Source organism: Pagrus pagrus, assembly GCF_965226575.1.
Source record: "Pagrus pagrus genome assembly, chromosome: 3".
Lineage (NCBI taxonomy): Eukaryota > Metazoa > Chordata > Actinopteri > Spariformes > Sparidae > Pagrus > Pagrus pagrus.
The window spans coordinates 32,607,501-32,629,467 of NC_140187.1; the positions used below are offsets into that span (position 1 = coordinate 32,607,501).

General features: G+C 39.7%; 1 protein-coding gene across 3 annotated transcripts in view; it reads right to left on the reverse strand.

Moving 5' to 3' along the window:
- The window catches only part of fhit (fragile histidine triad diadenosine triphosphatase), a 372,469-nt gene extending 364,667 nt beyond the window's left edge, over nucleotides 1-7,802 (reverse strand). For 2 of the 3 annotated variants that reach the window (XM_084347996.1, XM_084347998.1), the window contains exons 1-2: nucleotides 7,752-7,802; nucleotides 895-980 (exon numbers count right to left, since the gene is read on the reverse strand). The gene's annotated coding sequence lies outside the window, so the exon portion shown is untranslated. Of the gene's footprint in view, nucleotides 1-894; nucleotides 981-7,340; nucleotides 7,366-7,751 lie in introns of those variants that run through there. The other variant, XM_084347997.1, reaches the window with a different exon arrangement.
- Nucleotides 7,803-21,967: the final 14,165 nt, after the last annotated feature.

A 21,967-nucleotide genomic window follows, 5' to 3' on the forward strand; every position in this document is an offset into this window, starting at 1 on the left:
TGTTTGCATTCATTTATTGCTGACCGTGAATACTCCGGTGGGTTTGCATGTTTTAATGACGAACTGTGAACACTTGACACAAATGGGGACACACAAGCTGAGAAGGGATGCAGTGCTGACTGTTTTTAAAAACTCCTCTTAATGCATTTAGGAATGCTCCATTCTTCAAAAGTAATGTTAAAAAACAAAGTTAAACTTGCTTTTAGGGCCCAAACCCACTTCCAATTTTTACCCCACCTCCTCATTTTTCAGAACAGAGTTGTAAGGGATAGTGGTTGAAATGGGGTAAACCGTCAATGCCCTGATACATCATCAGTAGTCATCAGTGGTGTTAATGTTAACAGAAGTGACCAGTAATTTTCTATAATATGTTGACTTCAGTTGTGGAGATTTCTCTTGCGTTACTATGGCGATCCTGATATTATCACAGTGCCATTCATCTGATGGAGATAGGAAAGCATGGATGCTTACAATTTGTTCGATCACTAGCAATCAAGTCATGAAATAAAAAAATAACACTGCTTCATTACCTGGCCAATATGGCAACATTAGCAACCTGTGCTCCCACCCCGCCAGCCTGCTCTGATACCAAGTGCAGCAACTTCTCTGCATCATATGCCATTAATGAGGGAGAATGCAACATTGAACTATGTCAAAATGTGGGACTGTCATGCTCAAATCAGCAGTCACAATGTACAATGTGCTAGTTAGTTAGCCCGATGGAACGGGCAAGGGGTTGTACTGGGTTTTGGCTTAATTCTCTTGATTTCAAGATAAAATGAGAATAAACCTGTTCACTTTACAGTGATGTCTGTATACAGTGGTGTCTGTTTTGAAAGATCACAATCACAAGTCACACACTTCTTGGCAGAGTGAAAGCTGTGTAATCTCTACCTGTACAGGATGACCTCTCACTGTTGCGGTGGACTGCTTGTGTTCGTGGCTGAGACAGAATGTACCGGTGGCTCTGCTCTCTTTGCCTGTGGGAGGAGAAAGCAGGATGGATGTGATTTTTAATGTAAATGTGAGCACCACCAAGGGGGAGAGGTGGAGCATTGATATTCAGCCTGAGGTCCGGCTGAGCCCCGTTCTCCACACCTTGACGTTGACCTTGCGACCTCGAAGTGAAAATCATTTGGCAGCTTCTCTGACCTCTAGCAGTATGCACACACGTAGACACACACCAACGGCTGAATTACAGCTTAAGAATTTTTACCCCAAGTTGCCACTCTCCAACTTTCTGCTGCTTCTGTGTTCATGCAGTATCAAGGAAACTGCCGGAAGGACCCTGACATCATATATGTTTAAATTTGTGTTAATCTTTTATGGCATTCATCTAAGAGCCAATCCCAGATATACAGGAAAACATATCAGTGACTGGAAAGTGCTCCATCCATCGTATCTAACTTCAAAACAAAACACAGTTACAGCCCAAATTACAGTCAATACATCCCTGTCCTCTCCCAGAAACACTGCACTGTTACATGTGTAAGGAATGTCTATTGCTTCTCAATTTTTCAACTATCCTACTCTGATCAGCACTGGAGATCAAAGTTTAGCCCCAATTTCACCAAGCAGCCCTGTGGCCTGTACTTGAAGTAGGATTTGTGGTTAGCAAGGTAACTTGAGGATGAACTCTGGGATTTCAGTGTTCTGAAGCTGATTCACTTCTTACATCACCATGGTAACTTATGCTGCACATCTAACCTGCAGGTAAATGAGCAGATTACTTCCCGAATAACAGATGGACCCATATAAAAGTGAATAATGTTTTTATATTAATTTTGTGTCTGTTTGACAGCACTGGGGTTGCAGCTGAAATAACAGGACTAAAACTGTCAAACACACTATAAGAACACATCGAACCAACATTCATTTAACGGACTACACAAATGTCATCATAGTCGGATCTACTCTGGCCCTAATCTAGCATGATATTGTAAGCTATCATAGAACATACATTTGCATATATGAACCATTTTCTGTCTAACCAGCATGAGTCCAAAGTGGTTGGCCTTAAGATACAATCCTAAAAGAAGCATTTATAATCTAAATAAAGCGGGCACATACAGCAGGGTCCAAAAGTCTGACACCACATTAAATATCTCTAATATTTTCACATAAGCCTGCAAATAATCAGAAAGTTTGAGGATTTAGAAAGTAAATGTAAAATGTCAGAATCCAAACTGTTAATCTGACCAAAGGGCATCTTTCTCAGGGGCAGTGCATGCAAATATAAAATGCTTCACAGAAACTTCATCTCACATACAGAATGGATGATAACAAGGCCAACACTTCAGGTGAGCTAACAAATCCCAGAATTTCACAGTGGATGACTGGAAAAAGTCCTAGTGATAGATTAGTGTCAGTAACAGAATTCACAGGCTGAATGTGAGGAGACGGACAGGACAGAGAATGACAGCACGGTGTTTCAAACCCACAGTGAAACATGGTGCTGGGAACATTTAAGTCTGGGGCTGTTTTGCCTCCTCTGGAGTTGGATCTTTGTGGAGAAGGACTCATACTGCAGCAGGATAATGAGCCCAAACACACCCCAAAGCTTTCACAGAACTACTGAAGACCAAAGACAAACGCAGGAGTCCTGACTGTCCTCCACAGTCACCTGACCTCAACCCCATCGAGCATTTACAGGGACCGCTGAGCAGTCTGTGACAAAGACGCTTTGTGGAATACAAAAATCATGCTGGGATAACATGAGACATCAGGTTTAACACAAACGTCTGGAGTTCATGCCAGCTCGGGTGCCTGCTGTCATTAAAGAGACTAAATACGAAAATATTCAACTTTTTACTCAAATTGTTGACGTGATATCATCATTTGTAATAAAAAGTAAGAAATGCTAAAGGTGGTCTCTGACTTTTGCATCCTACTGTATACTGTGCTGTACTTTTTATATAAACATAATATAAACATTGAGAGCCTGTAAAACTCTGGACCCTCAGTGAACAGTGCTGAAACTGCCAACCCCTGAGCCCTACAGTATGTTCTGGGTTGGTTTGGAAGACTTTTTTCTTATATTTGATTTAAATACTGGTTAACTTGCCATCAGAAGCTAGAAGATGTTTCAGTTTAGGAATTATCTCAAGTGCCATTGCCCTGACAGAAAACCCTTTAACTAAACTGTGCTGCTGAATTGACTTAACATGTCCACAGCTGTAAAGCTGTGACCTGTAAACTCAGCTTTGAGAAAAAATATTAAAAATCCTCAGAGATCTTTGAAGATCAAATAGCTTAGTTATTTCTTACAAAGCTGCCAATTAGCTGAATAAACTAGATTCAGAGTGTATTGTATGTAAATGTGATAACATGACCCAGATCTGAAGACAGGTCCTCACATGCAGCAGGCTTCTCCAAAAGTCAAACAGGATAACTAATGTGTGTCAGGGACAGAGATTACACACAACAATGCACTAACACAAACGCATTGCATGTCGGCCGGGCTGGGAAACTACAGTGCTGTGAAAGAACGGACACAGCTCCAATGAATTATACATGAAGCAGAAGGAACCAAATCAACTGTGTGAGGTATTGTTGTGGCATGAATAAATGGTGCATGATTAACAGACTCTCTTACATTATGAGTTACTGTTCGCAAATCTCCATGTGGAGTTATGACGCCGAGCAGGTCAGGGGATGTGAGGGGAACAGAGTCACTCATCTGATGATGCACTGTTCATACTTTATGTAAATAGTACAGGCAGCTGGCTCCATTAAACTGCAGGTATCAATGCAGTGTAGATTGTAAGATGCGTTGTCTCTCTGAACTCCTGTGGAACATGTACTGCAGATTTCAATCATGTCGTCTTCCCCTCAGACTGTAAGAATGTCCACACTGGTGACGACATGTTTGGCTCTCTAGTTTACAGTGTGGCTCTAACCGGGTGCAGCAGTTTGACATCAGAATCTGCTCTTCTTCTTCTCTGTGTTACCTTTAACCTTTAAAAGTTCATACCACCACCTTATGTACTGGACTGTGTCTCCCACCAGTCCCTGCTCCTAACAAGCATCCAGCAAGTGAAAAAACACAGTTTCACCTCATATACTTGGAAAGAAATCCAACTCATTGACTGAATCATGTAAAAAAATGTTCCATTATCACATTACTAAAGTGCATGTTAACGCATCAAATCAGATAATTGTTGTCATGTTAATGGCTGATTGAAAGCAAGGTGGCTTCGCATTATTGCCTCCATTTATCAGCTATTATTTCACCAATACCAATAAACACCTGATATTATCAATTTCCCAATATCTGGCTGATAATTGATGGGGCTGATAGACATCGTGCATCACTACCTCACTATGGTGAATGTACGTCTGATCACAGTGTTTTCAAACCGTTTTCATTTCCCAGCGTGACGTCCTGCTGGACTCCTGCTGCTACTTCAACACATCTGGTTATTGAGTCATCATGTAACTGCTTTCATTTTCTCTGATCATGAGATCTGCTACTTCCTGGTGAAACCTGTAACTTCCTTCAGGTTATCAACATCATTTGATATATAAAGAGATATTCCATCTGTTTACTTCACTATCTCCATTTGTTCTTAAACATTTATGACTTTATTCTCATTAAAGTACAAAGATTATCCGGACATTAAGACTCTTCTTGTAATATCATGACATTTTCATTAAATTACAACTTTATTCTCAAAATATTATTTTTTCTCGAAATTATGAGTAAATACTGTATTTGATGATTCATTAAATTGTGACTTAATTTTTAATATTAGTCACAACTCTTATGTTGCTCCAGTTACCAAAACGACTTCACACTGGTCGCGGGTCAACGTCTCATTCATTAATATCATGAAAGCTCTTCAACTGTACCACAAGATAGTTTTTAGATGGCAAATAAAGAACACTTTTTTTATGCAATATAAAAACAATACCAAATCCAACTACACAATGGCCGCAAGTCAAGTGAAGCAGAGCTTACAGGACGCCCTCACCACAATGGTCCATTCATATTGCCTCCAACTTAAAAACAATCATGTATAGTCGCTCACGCAATTCAGAATAGATAGGACTTTTTTCTCTCATTTTGCACTGCATTCCTCTGGTCATATGTCTATAAGGGTTTGGATGTGGGTGTTTGATTCAGAATAGAGTATGAAGAGGAAGGTAACACCTGAGGCTAATTTCTTCACCCCACTGGTGGCTGCATTATTACAAACTTAGGTACAGCTATGATTTGTTATGCTATATAATGCCAGAGATACTGAATATGTTAGGCTGGATTGTGGGAGGAGTGAAGCCTGTATAATGACAGCACATCTGGAATATTTACATTTGATGGAACTGAGAAGTCTTAAAGTTTAAGTATGAATATTCCACTCAGTATCATAGCAAGCATCATAAAGTAAGCTACTGTGAAGGATAAGGATCAAACACATAGTAAATGCAGATATATAATATCGTCCTCGAGACCATACAGTTATAGGAAGATGTGATGGGAAATATAAACCCAGATGGGGTTAAATTTTGGTTATTTGCTTTGATTCCTTTTTCCTTCCATTTTAATTGTATTTTATATTTTTTTGGAGGGGGCACTGATAACAGTCATAGATGAGTGCCAAGACGTACAGTATTTTTTTTTCTGCATGTGTGACAGAGGTCATTTTTTACCCTATTTAGGAGGTGATCAAGAACACCTAAATTACATCTTAGCACCGCTAAAAAAATAATCATTCTTATTACTATTAATTATCATTATGTTCTTTATCATGTTCCCTGTCCTCCTGAAGCAGGGCTCTCAAACTCAAAATGGCTTGGGGCCACTGTTGGTGTTGTTATCTCGTAGGAGGGCCACTGCGACTTTCAAGTACTACAAGAAAGCACAATTTTTATGTCCATGATTAACATAATAATAGAAACATGTAAATGCAGATCTTTTTACCCTTCTCTTGATAACTCACTGAATCCTTGTACTGAACTAACAAGTTAAACACATTAAATACTTTATTTCTGGCCAGACACCTGGCAGCACTTCTGCTCATATTTTTTCATATTTAACAAAGAAATTGCAAACAGAAGTTACTTCCGTATGCTAATTAGTTTTTGACAGTGTAAATCTTTCTTCCATATAAATAATTAACTTACACCTTGAACTAAGTCTGCCGCAGTAGTCTGTGTTCCCGGTGGTAAGGCCAGCCATTACATTCCTTGCCCACCGCCCCCGCTGTCATTTTCCTTTATTAAAAAATCAATAGTCCTTCGACGTACACTACGCTGCCGGAGGCGTCTCCTCTGTGCAGCAGCGGGGCCAGCAGCAGAGTCATGAGGATTTGTTATCAAAGCGCCTGTTTGTCAATATGACAGATTTAAACCTGATAACGTTAATGAGGGAACAGCAGTCGTTGCCCCTCTGAGAAGTTGGAGGTGTGCAGCTCTTCATCTAACAGCTCTTTCTTGAATCAAACCACCAGGGGCCGGCAGCGTGAGACCGCCGCTCTAAAGGGGACAACATGTTTTATTTATGTTATTTATCACATTTATTTGCACTGTTACATCTCAGCTTCATGTGAGAGTCCTCCTGTTCACTGCAGGCACACAGGGCTGACAGCGGTCGGCTATGTGAGACTGTCGGGCAGTGCTCATCACGCACACGCGCACACACGCACACACACACACACACACACACACACACACAGTGAGGTGAGGAGAATGTTACTTGCATTGATGACAACTAATTATGTTACATTGTCTCATTACTTCCTTCTGCGTGTTCTTCTGTTTGAATGCATATGTATTGAAAGAAAAACGTGAGGAGGGGACAATATTGTGATATAGGTTTTGGATTTCACCCGAGCCTAGATGATATACAATATGTCTTCTCTCAGCCAAACAGCAGGTTCAGGTGAGAGTTAGGTTACCTGACCCTGACCTGATAGTCAGAATAATGTTAGACGTGGATATGGATCAACCCTTTCTTCCCACCTCTTATTATATCACACAGGCTCTTGTTGTTAAGTGTGACTTTTGGTTGAGGAGGAGAACGACTGAGAGCAAGGACCAGGTGGACGAGTCAGGACCAGTTGGACGAGTCAGGACCACAGTTATAATGCCAGGTCAGCTACAACTCTACCCACAATGGCGTCACATGGCTAAGCTGTGTATTGATGTGGACCAAAGTTATCAAATGTGGACCAAAACTCCACTAACATTAGTCTGCATCAGAAACAGCAGTGTGTGTCATTGTGGAGCTGCACAGAGAGACAGAGGACAGATGAGACAGTGGACAGACAGGGAGGGTTGTTAGGAGACAGAGGACGGACGTGTTTAGTTGAAGCACATTTCATCACAACACAACCACACACGTGGAGCGGAGCACCCTGCAGGTCTGGTCCTGGTCCTGGTCCTGGACTCGCCGCTGGGTTTGTTCATACCGAATCAAGCAGACGGTCTCATATAGATGAAGCTTTACCAGCTGTCTCTGTGGACGTTCGCCTCGCTCAGTGTCCACTCTTCAGCATGGACACCGACAGTGTCCACGACATGCTACGTCACTACAGGCAGCTAGTTAAAGGGACTGACGTGCTGACGGCGTCCTGTCTTCCTGTACACTATCACGTGGAGCACAGAGAACCTACGCGCGCGCTTGTTCGCCCTGTAGCTCTGATGTTACAGTAACATGTGGACCACCTGAACCCGGGTTCAGTTGTTGTTGTTTTACCCGGGACACCTCTAACAGCACGGTTATACAGCACACACATCACTTATACACTCACCTCCGGCGTTGGACAGACTCGCACCTTTGCATCATGGGAAGTGTAGTTTTTTATGTTCTTGGTGTTTTCGGAAACAGGCGATGGTGCGACTTTTATAAAACTACAAGTACCAACGCGGAAGAAACGCAAGCTTTGTGGTGCGTTCATGGCAGATAGGAATTATTGTGACAGCTTTGACGTTTAATATTTTTAATGGTTTACTAAAATATAATTTTATTTAGGCTAATGCTTTAATTAAAAGGATCATGTGGTTGAGATAAAAATGTCTCTTCTGTTAAAAACAGACTGGTGCATGAGAACATATCCACAGTATAATTTATACAGCATGCAGGGCCGTTTCTGTCTTTTTGGGAGCCCCTATTTTGTCAAACTACAATGGATAGATTTCCTAACCCTTTTAGGTGATCCACAAAGACGCAACAATCTATTACATGTTAAGAGGAAAACAGGCTAGAGTCATGAAAACCTCTCTCAAATTAAAATCAAACATCTTAAGTTGACCCACCTGAGCAAGTTGAACTGATGATATGATAAATGATAATACAAGGTAAACAATGGGGATCCTCTATATGTCAATAAATGAAACTGATGCAGTGTTCCTCAAAAATGTTTATTTTAAATTGTAAAAAGAAGGTTCTTAAACATTATATATATATATATATATATATATATATATATATATATATATATATATATATATGTATATATATATATATATATATGTATATATATATATGTATATATATATATATATATATATATATATATATATATATATATATATATAGTGGACACCCTAACCCTTAAGTATATAAATATAAATATATAATATAATAATATTATATAATATATAAAATAATTCCTGGTCAGGTAGTGCTGAAGACTGCCCTGCTGCTTCCTCCAAAATATTTCAGAATAAACTCATTAGGTTACGAAGCAAAATAGATCCTAAGCAAATATTCATACTATATAATTGAGTTATGTTGCACTAATGCAGAAATTCATAATCTGTTTTATATTAAACATTGCAATATACAGTACAGTGTCCCTTTAAAGCATGCACCCAATTTCAAAGTTGTCACTTTTAAGCAGTTTTCAACACATTGTACTTGTAATAAAACGAAGATAAATGACTGATGAGAACTATATGATATTGAAGGAATGTTTTTGTGTATATTTCGCAGGGTATTACAAAGTGGACTACTTGTGCCTAATTGATGATATGGTCTTAATTTATATTCTGTGGGCAGAACTAGCGGTCATTTACTTGTGTTATTGTGATTATTTTGAATAAAACAAAGTAAACATCAAAAACATAACTAAACTGTAGGAATGTAGGAACATTTGTTCAAATTATATTGTCACAATGAATACTCTAATAAATGTGGTAAAGAAAGACTGCAACTAACTCAGTAGAGTTAACAATAATCCACTGCCACAATAGGCCTACTATGTATTAGTGTTGTTTAGCATACTTCACAATAGAGACCTATAAACTGAGGACACACTAAAATTGATAAATTAATCAGCCAATTCTCCGCCATTGTTCACTGCGGCGATGATGCGGCGACTCTGTGTGAAAAGGGCTACTCACAGCAAACACTGAGTTTAACAGGACCACTTCAGTCTGTCTCAAGCAGCGTTAAAAGTGCCTTTCATTTTATTCATTTTATTTTAAAGTTGGGTCGGTGGTCGTGACTGTGTGCACTTTTATATCTGCTGCAGTGCGACCACTCTGTACAAATCAACAGGCTTCTGCATGTCTAAATCTGAGTCCTCTTTCCTCAGAGCTGCAGTGTTTTACACAAATGATCAACGTCTGTATCAATTCAAGTGGTTGGCCAGCTTCAGGAATTAATCTATGTGAATCAGAATGATGAGTCTTACCATCAGTCTGATACCTTGGTGAAGATCTCAATATTTATCTACTGATCACATTTCTGTGGATATTCATGGCCCAGGAACATGCTCTTGAGGTCTTTATGGACCTTTGACCATTAATCTAGAAACACTGTCAGGCCAAATACAATTCTCCCAACACTGTACACTGAAAAAAAAAACATTTGCCTAAAACTTAAGAATTTAAATTCTATGTAAATGTCCCATCTAATTTTATTGCATAACTCTAGTGTGAAGTTTTTCCATCAAGTTGAGTCAATGTGAAAAAATTAAATAATTTAAAAATTCACATTGAGTCACACAATTTATTTTAATTATTTATCCAAATGAGATTTGCTTTAATGATCCGCAGAGGATCCCAACTTGTCCACAAGAAACAGCAAAACAGATTTTCATGATGCTTCCTAAAGGAGAAATGCCTTTGTATTAAAGACTCCATTAAAATCAAGGGGTCCCATAGCATCACTCAGTAGTTGTTTGTTCCAAAACTTCTTCATCATACGATGTGCCAGCTACAGCTTGTAGGTTCAGCCAGATGGGCCTGAAACTGCTCGACCACATTTTGTTTCAGATACATTAAACGGTGCTACTGGTTTCATCAACTGCTGCATTAACATAAAAACACTAAATCGGCCACATAATTACTGTGTCATGTTACAAAAGGGACAATTTAACAAATGTGCTTCTCTTTAGTATGCCCTCCCTTTTTTGTCTTGACTTAAACAAGATTCCTCCACAAAAATGACAATTTTAAGTAAAATATCCTCAGTCCAAATGACCCAACATTCAGCCTATGTGAGAAATGTAATGTATTGCAGTGCAGAGCAGCCAATCATGACTGCTGTGGAAAAATACAATGTCAGTAGAAAACATCTAACTCCATGCAGAGCTGCACATGACAGCCATCAAGAGACACATTAACACCCCTATTAATTCATAAAGAGTTAAACAGACAAGGGTGATTTTGGAACTGCCTAAATGGGTGAAAGATAGCACTGTACATGAGCAGCTGCACAGTTTATGAAGCTTTTTATATCAGCTGTAAATTAATTGCCATGAAAGTGAAAGAGAGCTTTTCATTGTCAGACAACCCCCAATAAGAGACTCCTGTCATATAAAAGTAACAGTTTGTCAGCCTCAGTATGAGAGCTTGATAGCAGTAGATAGATGTATTGATGAATTGTCATCCAGATGTGTGAGAGGAGAAGTCAGACAGGATGATCCAGCATCTGCACAGTGACAGACTGACACACTGTTAAAAAAGAATCACAGTCCTCCTCATCAAATCTCAGTCTCACAGCACTGTCTGTATAGAGGATCATTATTCTGATAGAACACAAGAGTTTCACCTCTCTGAAGCTCTAAGGTGGCTGGATCTTCTATTTTCCAAGTTTCAAATATGACTTTGAGGTCCTGCTAGCGGTGAGGTGTCCATGATGATGTCAAATGATCAAGAACAGTGTGTCTTCACGACCAGATTGCCATGAAATTTGGTATGGATATTTCTAGTCCCTAGAATATTCCTATTGATTATAGTGACCACCCAATCTTTTTATTGTGCCACCATAGTACAGCATTCCATTCTCTTACATTCCTAATCCCATTTTGCCTATTCTCCAATGCCCATCTTCCTTTAATCCTTCCCTCCAGACTTTGCACCATGGTGACAGAGTCGCTTCCTTTAAGGTGCAACTGAAAACACATCTGTTCAGACTCGCCTTCTCTGATGCTCCCTAATGTGAATACCATCACTTTTCTTGATGTGGTTGCTGTTCTTATATTACTGTCTTCCTCGTGTATTGATTGTTTCTCTATTATTACTGTACTATCATTGTCTCCTTTATGTATTGACTGCTTTTATTTCCTTTGTAAAGTGTCCCTGAAAGGCGCCTACAAATACAATGTATTATTTGTATCATAGCAACACAATCAGATCAGAATGTGTAAGGGTTTGTTCACCTAAATTACAAAAGTTGATTTTCTCATTTACCACTAATGATATCCATTTTATTTTATTTATTTTGTTCTTTTGCTTGTTTTTTCAGGTTTTCAGTTATCCATGTGTTTTCTGTCTCCAGCTCAGTATATTGCATGTGAGTAGAATTTCATTGGAGTGAAATGCAGCAAAGGGGCACAGGCCGGATTCGAACCCTGGGCCGCTGCAGTGTTGGCTGCAGCAAGGACACAGTCTCTGTACATGGGCTGCACAAGCTACCAACTGAGCTACACTGCAAATAATGTTGGGCTGTTTCAACTTAAAAGTCTAAGTTCAATTGCTGCTAAATATTTGAGTTAAGTCAATTTAGGTTGAATAGATTGTTTAAAATCTTCTTTTCTTTCTTTTTTGTGAAACGCAATTTAAAGTGAACTGAACTTGAACATACATCTTTAATATTATGTTGAACCAACGACTGTTCAGTGACACTGACAACCATTACACTTTCATTTGATTTCCTTACATTTGGAGTCAATTCTTCATTTCACACAAATACAAGCAGCAGCTGCTCCTTCTGGTGCTTCTTTGTTCCAGCATCAGCACAGACATTACAGGCTGGACACAGTGGAGGCCTGTGTGCTGCGTGGCGTCTGTGTTACCGAGCTGCTGCTGCTGCTCACTCGGGTTTGTGTTCACATAGGCTGCATGTCAGCTGCACTGCTGCTGCAGCGGCTCCTGCCTGCCCTGTCTGTTTACGTGGAGTTTGACTTTGATAATTATCAAAAAATATGATGATGTGATTGTCCTTCACCCCGATGGAAGAGCGAGAAAGTGGGAGGGGGAACGAGAGGGAGAGGAAGAAAAAGAGCACAGGAAAGAAACTGCCCTTCACCTGCTGTGTGTGTTCTCTTCATGTCTGTGACATATTCTACACATACAGACATTAAAACTGTAGTGAAATGCTGATATGATTTTTTTCCAAGGACTGTGCACGTGTCACAATACAAATAGAAATCTCTAGATGATGCGACGCAGCAGCCACGTTTGATGCATGTGTGTTAAGCGCGTCTCAGGCGTCCAGTGTGAACGGTCTGACCTGTTAACATGGACGCAGAAATGAAAAGTGAGAGGTAACGCCACACAGCAGCGCTGCACATGCATCCAGTGTGTCCAGCCTGTTATAAAGACTGAACTCAGTACTAACCTTTATAATGGATAGCATGTTAGTTTTGTTCATTATTGTGAAAAAAAAGAACCATGACTTCTCTCAAAATGTATTAAAGACAAGCACCAAGTTTTCAGTTTCCTTCAAACTATAAAAAAGAAGGTCTGAAGACAATACTGCGTTCCTGCAGCAGAACCCTAGTTTAAAACTTTTCGTTGTAGTTTTGAAGGCTTATTCCACCCAAATACTTTCTTCCAAGTACTTATGGTTTTAAAGACTTATTCCATCCAAATAATACTTGCAATTGCAATTCACCTTGGTTGCCAAGACTTGCAATTAGTGTAATTAGCAGAATTAGCTAATTATATTCAGTCACTCTAAACTATGATTTGATGTGATATAAAAAGAATTGACTTGACAGGATCTCAACCAGATATTTCAAAGGTGAGAAAAAAGCAACACACAAGGATGACTCTGGGGCAGATTGAAGATATATATTGCACACACACATCCACAAAACATTAAGCAAAAATAAACAATGATAGAAACAATTAGCAATACAAAGGAACAAACAGATTAAAGAAAACAATATGAACAGAAGTTATGAGTCTGCTGAATCCAATCATCTAGTTCCAGTCCATCACGCCTCAACGACTCTGAGAGCGAGAAAACCAAAGACAATCTGGGGATAAACAGCAGTTGGCACAAATTAAGATTATTTAAAATATATATAGAATTGTAAAACAAAGAGTATTAAACAAGTATTTACACTGACGAGAATAAGCTTCCTCTGAGTAAACACAGACACAGATCATATCATCATGCTTTCATCATTCTTTAAGGTTGGCTAGAATTAATTGTAGTAGTCATTAAAGGTATACTTGGTAAATACTGGGTGAAATGGTCTTCCCACCCTGAGAGTAGTCCATACATAATGTGTTCAGAAAAAGGAACGAAATAAATCAGACCTCTGTGGCAGCTGCAGGCCTGTAAAAACTCTGACCAATCCCTCCCTCTCGGTCCGAGTGGAAAGAACCAATCAGATGCCTTCATGTCTCGTCCTGCCTGCACCCCCCTCTGTCCCCCCCTCCTCCCTGCGGGCACTCATCATGTGTCACTGGCTGTGTCTCAATTCAGGGGCTGCAGCCTTCAAGGACGTAGCCTTGGCGGCCCACGAAGGCCGGGTCCTTCGGAGAGACCTTGAAGGCCGTGTCCACCGTTGTTAAATGGGACGGTCTAGCCTTCGGAGTATTTCCTGGTTGCGTCACCAGATGTTCCTGCCCTTACCCTTACGTCACGATTATGAATGAAGAGCTGCATTAAAGTCTATTTTGGTTCAAATCTATCAAACGTGCACATTTATTTGTGTGTGTACAAAATTAACTACAAAATCTAAATTGAATTATCAACATTACAAAATAAACATTAACCCATTGGTGAATAACAACTATATTTACCATAGCATCACCAGCGTCACATATTTTAACTGAAGGTTAAAATTTGGAGGTTTTATAGTCCCTTGAAGTTTAACATATCTGGCGTTGGATGTTCAAATGACTAAAAACCGAGTATAAACCCATTACTTAAATTTGAATGTCATGTCTGCGCCACTTGATGTCGCCATTTTCTCTTGCTTCCTCTTCTGTTTCGGGACTGAGCAGCGGTGTGCAAAGGATCTTGGGATATGGGAGACCATGAAGGATAGTAGCGGTGCGTCCTCCGAAAAGAGGGAAGGCCAGGCTGCATTTGTGGGCTGCGTTTGAAGGAGCCTTCCAATTGGGACAGCCTTCACGCAGCGTTGTGACGTAATTGGCCTTCAAATGTGCCCTTCGAGGGCTGCAGCCCCTGAATTGAGACACAGCCACTGTTGCCGGGAACATTAAGCACACTCCAAACCGAGTTAGCAGGAGAGAACAATGGCAGAGAAAATGCAGCCAACAGTAGCACTTCCAGTGTTACTTGTAGCGGCTCACCCGCTAAACGGGCTAAGAAAAGAAAGCCGGAGGCAGAAAAGGCTGCAACGAAAAAGGCTTTGGATAAAACCAGAGGTAAAAGCAGAGTCAACATCAGTTCAGCTTTTGAACGGTGGAGACAACAGAGGGAGCTGAAGGGCCTCAGAAGTGATGCAGAGGTTGCTGTCTTTCTGTTGGACAGGTAATTATTTGTTTTGCTTCGGGGGGATTTGTTATTTTCATGAAATATGTAACGTTAGCCAACTTAGCTACTTTTGTAGCTTGTATTAGCCCAATGCTAACATTAGCTTCTCTGTTGGTGTAAGCCAGCCTGCCCTGCTGACTCCTACTGCCAGATGCGCGTTCAAGTTTGTGGGGGCGGGGCTTTGGACGGCGCACTGACGGGAGGGGGAGGAGGTGGTGGAGCTTAGACGAGGTGCCACTTTCAAATCTTGCTAGCTCTCCAACATTACCAACTATACCTTTAAGTCAACAATTAAAATAAGACACACAGTTGGACTCGCCAAATCACACTATGTTTCACAACACAAACGCTAAACTAAACGCTGAGGACAATAGTCTAATCTGACTTTTTAATACTTGGCACAAGGAAGTTTGTGAAAATGCACTCTTCAGTGTATCGTCAGTATACACAGGTGGGGTTAATTAGAAGTGACCACAACCACCTGTAGAATGAATCCCACCTGTTGGAAGGTGGAACTGACACATGAACAGTTCTCTTGGTTCTGCTGAAATGTGTGTGACGGCCAAGTCTGTACTACTCTGTTAAACATATCATATCCCGGTTCACTTTAATCCTACCAACACACTGAGGCAGAAACTTGTCCATCCTGAGGACAAAACACCCAGGCATAAACAGAGTAATGTCGTTTATGCTGTTCAATGCAGCCAGGACTGCACAGATTTGTACATAGGGGAGACAAAACAACCTCTCCATGAACGAATGGCACAACACAGGAGGGCCAAGACTCTGCTGTCCACTTACATCTGAAGGAGACAAATCATTCCTTTGAGGACAACAATGTAAACATCTTGTCCAGAGAAGACAGATGGGTTGAGAGAGGAGTAAAAGAATCCATCTATGTCAAACTGGAACGACTGTCTTTCAACAGAGGAGGTGGCCTAAGACATTACTGATCACCCACCTACAATGCAGTACTGAGTTTCTCCCCAGACAGCTTAACAACCATTCACACCTGCGATCACCTAGCCCTAGCAACCCACATGAAGGCCGGTTGGGTCCATGACCCACAAGTGGCCCTAACGACTCTGAAACTCAGAGCTCATGGTCCTTAACGACTCTGTAAGGACACTCCCACACAGAGTTTAAAAGCCTGCAACTCCCCTCTGCCTTTGCCAACATTGTTCTGTAAAGTAATGTAAGAAATGGTTTAAAATAACCATAGCATACCATACTGCATCAGTTTCCCGCTCTTTTTTGGAGCCTTCATGCAAACAAACAACAGCCTCATGTGAGATAACAGTTGAGTCCAAAACAAACGACACAAAACAGTAAACTAACATGCTCTCAGAATGGAAGCTTTATTGCCAACTCCCTACGGTTGCCCTCCATGTTTATTTTTCATTCTCCTTTCATGCTTCGAGGTGCATAACCACCAACAACGGCTCCACTCTTTAAACTCCTCTACTTATTTTTGTCAGGTGACAGCGCTTTTTAGCTGGATTTAGTACGACTGCAGAAACCAGCAAGAGCAAGATACATTTTGTAAGTATCCAACCAAAAAAAACTCACCTCCTGTCTTCAGGCCTCCCTCCAGAGCCACTCCTCCAAAACACATGAATGTGCCATGCCTGGCTACACTGACAGCCCTGTGGCTCTCGCCAGCTGAGATATGTGTTTTACAAGCTCTCTTAGCTTTTGAAGAAATGCATAAATAAACAACTCTGTCAAATGATATCAGTATTTGAGCTGAAGGAAATAACTGGATGGCCTCATTATAGGCTTGTAACAGCAACAGGCACCAGATTTCCTTTTTGGTTCAGAGTATTTGATTTATTTAATTGCTGTCAGGATGTTAAGAGGTTTTGTAAAATACAGTTTAACCAAAAAGTCTTTTACAATCCAACTGTAGCTTTAATACTGTGTTCCTGAGAGTTCAAGCCAAGCCACTGGTAACCCCTCCTGTTGAGGGTGGTTAGGTAGAACTATTTTTATGCAAATATGGCCGTCAAGCCCACAAACACACACACACACACACATACAACAGACATTTATACACCTGTATTGACATTTACAAGATATCCTAACACAAAAAAAGCATTACTCTCTATATGTTTATCATGACAGATGTTGGAGCAGGCAGGCCCTATAGTTATGGAATTCCGGCACTTCTTGTGCTAGTAAGTGAAGCAAACAAACAACTAGCTGGCTAGCAACCCCCGGGAGCAAGATAATGCCTGGAGAATGGTGGGTTTTTTTAGATATAAGATAAGATAAACAAAAAATACTTACAAACTGAACTAATTTACACATGTTCTAACTATAATGATATAATTAAAATATAGTAATGCAACATATCAAGTTTTCAGTTGAAATAAGTTATGGAATTACAGCAATATCAGAATTTGGTGCCCCCCAATTTGGTGTTCTGAATGCAACACCACTGTCGTAAATTTATAAATCTCAGGTGTGTAACAGTGTGTCAGATGTAACTACAGACAAAACTATTTGTTATTATAATGTTATGTGTAGAAAACTTATAACTTATAACTTAAAACGTATGTTGAAGTAAACATGTACGTAACGCTGTGATCCTACTCTCTCACTGAAGTCACATAGAGCAGAAACAAGTGACAGAGACACTGTTCACCCTGCTACAAGACACTGTACCGTCAACATGACTCTGAAGCTGTTATTCTAATGTAAAACATTTACATAATATTGCTCTAAAGGTGCAATATGTAAGAATTGGCAGCCTTTTGAATTTGTCCTCCAAACAAATAGGGGGCAGCATATCAACAGAGTAACTGCTAACTGCTGTTAACTGTATCTGCCATTAGCGAGTTAGCTCAGTTAGCTATGCAACTAGTGGCGGTTATTTCTTCACATCCTGTTGATCATTTTAATTCATTTTTGAATGTTTGAGACTAAAATTCTTACATATAGCACATTTAAATACAGTAATATGGTAAAAACACGATATCCATATTTCTAGGAAGGGAGGAAGAGAAATAGGTGACGAGAAAGAAGAAAGACAGAACATTGTCCTAGTTTAGGTTTTTGTTTGAGTTACTTCCTGTTTTATTTTGTAGTTATAGCCTCATGTGTGTTGTTGTGACTTTCCACTTCCTTTTCTGCTCATCTGTGTTCCCAGTGTTCTGTTTGCCTCCTGTGTTCTTCTGTTCCTGCGCTCCTATTCAGCCTGATTTTCCCTCCACACTGTCTTGCATCAGCCTCATTACAGGCTGGACACACTGGCTGCAGGAGCAGTGTGTGTGTTCGTGTGTGTGTGTGTGTGTGTGTGTGTGTGTGTGTGTGTGTGTGTGTGTGCTGCTGAACGCTCACACAATCACAGCACTCTTCTTGAATTGTTACAAACGAGATAAAATGACAGATGGGTTGAAATTGTTATTCTTGTTAACTTCTAAATGACTGAGCCAATTCTTAATTTTTTAAACTATTTTTTTTAAATAAAAAAATAAAATAAAGTTAAAAAATGCCTATAGTGGCACTGATCAACTATTGTAGCCTTTATTGTGACTTTTCTGTTAAATCTTTGCTATTGAAGAATATTATATAACATATATAGTATATCTGAAATACAATCAATCAGTTCTTAATTTACTATTTATTATTAATAGTGATGATTGAGGAAAAAATCCTAAGAGTATACATAACTAACCGGACCAGAAAGAGTAACCTGTTGATAAGATTCCTGATGATACAGAATGTCTGGCTCTAATGGAGCTGAGTATATATTCAATCATAAAGCACAGGCTTTTGTCTTGTGACATTATTCACCACATATGTGTTAACATCTCTGAGCTTTGGATACCATTCATTTGCAAACATTTTGATAATCATTGAAGTAATTATTTCATGTTAAAACATACAAATGGTTCCAGCTTCACAACTGTGAGAATGTATGCTGCTTTTACTTTTGGGACATTACATTAATTTTTTGTGATGATACTTACATGTACATGCATGTACAGTGCAGTATTTATAACACTGTAGTTTTACAGTGAAGTGTTCCTCCACTGTACAGTATCAATGTCAAGATATTCAGCTAAAAGTGTGGCATATACTGAAAAATTATCACTGACTACGTTTATGTGTATTCTACTAATATTTAATGTGACGTGTTACTTATCATGTCAACATATGGATGCATTAATCTGAAAATGCTATGCTTGGAATACGTCTTAATTATGAATATCTGAACAGAATATGCTGTTTGCATGACCTGTATCAATATTGTCATATTCAGAATAATATTTGAAAATGAGTTGCATGTAAACGTAGCCAATGTCCAGCCATTATCGTGTCCTGCCAAACGGCTCTCGACTGATATCATTTGTGAAAGGGACAGGTTTAAAGGGACAGTGTCACTCTTCTTTCTTCCTGGTTCCTGTAGCTTACACATTACACAATTCAACATGATAATATCACTAGAGATGCTGTGGAATGAATGTTTTTATTTTTAAATGCCATGTTAAGTTGTTGGCTGTTTTCCAAATATTGCTATGGAATAAACAAGTCATATGATGGATAGCATTCGTCGAAGCATTTGTAGGAGACAGAAAATCTTCCATAAACATGTTCACAATCACAATCTTATTGTCCTATTGAACCAACATTTGGTGATTTATGAAGACCAGTGTACTCATGGGATGGATCAGGAAACCAAGTTGTTTAACGTGTCCAGCTTCAGACTGAAACCATGTCACCATGAATCATGTTCACGTGACTCCAAATTACCAAGACCCTACAGTACCTATAGCCTGGTTGTTGTATGCAGCCTGCAGAAGCCATGCACTGAGGCACAGCCCATTCACGGGTGGGCACTTGTCCATGACCTAATTTACATAATGGTTGAGACAAACTGATCAATACCTGCCTTGGGAAGGCAGGATTATGCCATTATGTTATTGGACAAAAACAATAGGCTGTTTTAAAACTTAAAACCTTTAGAACTTCCTCAGTTTCTTTTTAAATGTCTTTGGAAAGTTTCCCTGATTGACTTTCCCACAGAGAGGCAAAGTGTCCACAAATGCACCTGCTTATTACAATGCAAGTCAGGTTTACACCAGTTGTATTAATTTCAATAATATGCACATGATGATATTTTACATAATTCATCCTGTAAAGATTTAGAGGCTTTGTGTAATTAAAGCTACTGAGGAGGACTATTAACAGAGTTGTGATTGTTAATGACTGATGATCTATCGACTAAGTTAAACCATCATCTTGATTCATCTTTGGATTTCACAAATCTCTGTTACTGACATGTCACCTAGAAGTCAGAAATATCCATATATTGATACATATCTACTCTAAATATTTACAATGGTTTCAACAATTTCTCACCGTATCCATTCACCAGCAGTGTTTCTTCACCCTTCTCTCTGACAGCAAGTTGACACCTGCAGTGCCTACATAGCCCCGCCTCCTCTAGCAAGAGGTTAACTTAGATGCTGTTGTTCCTAACACACAGCCCACCAGCCTTGTTGTATTATCTTATCGTAAAAAAATCTAAAACTACATACCCTTGAGGTATCAAACACTGAACTGAAGATCGATATTTTATTTCTTCCATGTGTTGACTGCAATTAAAAATTCCAGGATTGTGACAACACTATAAACTAGTCCGAGGGTCTTCAGTGCTTTTCAGGTCAAGGAACCCTGAGCTGATAAAGACGGAGCAGGGACACAAGGCAAGTTTATTGATATAGCAACGTTCAAACGCAATGCAATTCAAAGTGTTTTACAGAGACATAGGAATGAATTAAAATAACATGTTAAAACATTGAGAAAATGTTCAAATTGCATTTGAAAGTCAATAAAAACAAAAAACAAAACAATAAAAGAGTTGCTGATAAAAATACATTTCAATGACAACAAAAAACAGAGTGCAGCTTTTGCACACCCTGGGCTCGACAGGTGCGTCGGGTCACGTGTGTTTGTCCTGTTGTTTTCTCCCTCACCTGTTCTTTCCAGTGTGTCTGTGTTTGTGGGCGTGGCTCCTGGTTCCTGCTGCAGCAGAGACGCACCTGAAGTTCATCAGCTCCTCACCTCCGGCTATAATATCCTGGTCTCTTCACCACTCCAGTGCCAGAGAGTTATACCTGTGCTCATGTTTAACCTCAGTGTCTTCGTCTCAGTGTTCTCTAGCGTTTGTTTGCTGCTTGTTTTTTGCTTCAGCGTTTTTCTATGGCTGCATGCCGTCTCATGCCTGAGTTTTTTCCTCTCCACATGTGCATATTGTCAGCGTCTCTCGACTTCACCTGTCTGCCAGCCCTCCTCACTCCCAGCATTTAATTTGTTTAAATAAATCACCTTTGAAATCATCTTTATCTCCAGTCTCTGCATTTTTGGTCCGACAAAAACCTCAACTCTAACACAGCCTGGTACAGAGTAAACCTGTCCTAGATGACATGAGGGGTCTGGATGCTTAGCATACAAGTAGATCAGAGATGTATTTAGGCCTGAGAGCAGTTTGTGTTTTAAAGGTCAGTAATAAGAGCCAGTGCAGTGATTTAAGGACCAGTGTAATGTGCTCCAACTTCTAAGTGTTAGTGAGGACTCTAGCAGCAGCATTCTGGATAAGCTGCAGCTGTCTGATTGATTTTTTTACTCAGGCCTGTGAGCACACCATTACAGTAGTGTAGCCAGCCCACTGAAAATAAATGCATGAACAAGTTTTTCTGTCTTTTTTGGACAGAAATCCTTTAATTCTTGCTATGTAACCACTCCAGGATTTTTGGCTTGATTGGTAGATTGTAGTGCCATGGACTCAAAGTGAGCTCTGACTTTTAATCTTTTACGTTTGGAGAAGATTTTTGGCCAAAAACAATACATTTCAGATTTTTCTGTGTTCAGCTGTAGAAAATTCTCTTATCCACTCACTGCCCGTCTCATTTATTGTTTTATTGTTTCTTACTGCACTGATTGACAGCCCCATACTTTCTGTCAGTGACACTGCATACCTCACAGATGTCACTGAATGGTTGTTATTCATCTCTTTTTTGAAATGATCAGATTTCTCATACAGTTTGTAAC